At 35.0% G+C, this 1,081-nt stretch overlaps 1 protein-coding gene across 2 annotated transcripts in view; it reads left to right on the forward strand.

Annotated features, from left to right (window-relative positions):
* LOC106883419 (tyrosine-protein phosphatase non-receptor type 1) overlaps positions 1-1,081 on the forward strand; it is an 84,230-nt gene that overhangs the window by 62,605 nt on the left and 20,544 nt on the right. The window lies entirely within an intron of this gene.

Below are 1,081 nucleotides of genomic sequence, written 5' to 3' on the forward strand. Positions count from 1 at the left end.
ACAGTAAATAAAAAATTCCATAAATACTCCCTGTAATTCTGTATTGACTTGAATGGAAAGTGTGTCACTCAAGGACTTCAGTTTGAATAATTTTCATGTTTCATATTTAGATGCTTTTATTAAATTCATTCAGTTGTTAAACATAAATAAATCTTGAAATTAAATGGTTTTGATTTACTATCAGTTGACCTTTGGCCAACTCTGTATATAGGTAAAAGCACATGGCTTAGTGGTTAGGATGTTACACCCACGATTGCAAGGGTGTGGTTTCGATTCCTAGACCAGGCTTGTGTTGTGGTCTTGAGCAAAACATTTCATTTCACATGGCTCAGTGATGATTTTGTCATCTTACATGTGGTACATCATGCATCTGGGCTGGTAGTGTCAATTTGGTGGAGGGAAATGAGCTTGTGTGAGCACAAACATATGATCACTATAAGCAAATCTCTGTGGTTGTTCAGTAAGAGATTGCAGAACCCTCATATATTGTCTAATGACAGGAGAGTCCATGATACATGCCCAACTTCTACTACATCTCCCAGTTTTAAAAAATCTACTAAACAATGAGTCTTGCACCTTCTGCTTAACTTAAAAAAAAATAGTGGATGGAAAGAAAATGGCATTAGATTCCCAGCCCAAAATAAGTTGATTATAATGTGCTAGAATGAAAACTGAAAAATACTTTCCTAGTTTTTTTTTCTATTTAAAATATGATTGAAAATAGTGTTAGCACAATGAACAAAAAAGTTCTTACAGTTGCAATGAGACTGGTTGTACTATAACTCTCATCCCTAAAATTGCTGGCCTTGTGCCAAAATTTGAAATCATTATTATCAGAAGTGATAATGATTACTCTGTAATAAAGTTCCTGGGAGATTTCCATTAGTTCAACATCATTTTCTCTTCCTCACAAACAAACAGAGCCAGGGTGTGAAAAGTAAGATTCCTATAATACTGATAGTTGCTGGTCTAAACCATCACTAAGTTTCTCAGATGCTGGATTGTACCCAGTAATATGCTGGGGTCATTTGAATTGCCCATACTTACATCTCCTCTCTCATCTGTTCAAATATAGCTAACT

Source organism: Octopus bimaculoides, chromosome 20 (genome assembly GCF_001194135.2).
Source record: "Octopus bimaculoides isolate UCB-OBI-ISO-001 chromosome 20, ASM119413v2, whole genome shotgun sequence".
In the NCBI taxonomy this organism is placed as follows: Eukaryota; Metazoa; Mollusca; class Cephalopoda; order Octopoda; family Octopodidae; genus Octopus; species Octopus bimaculoides.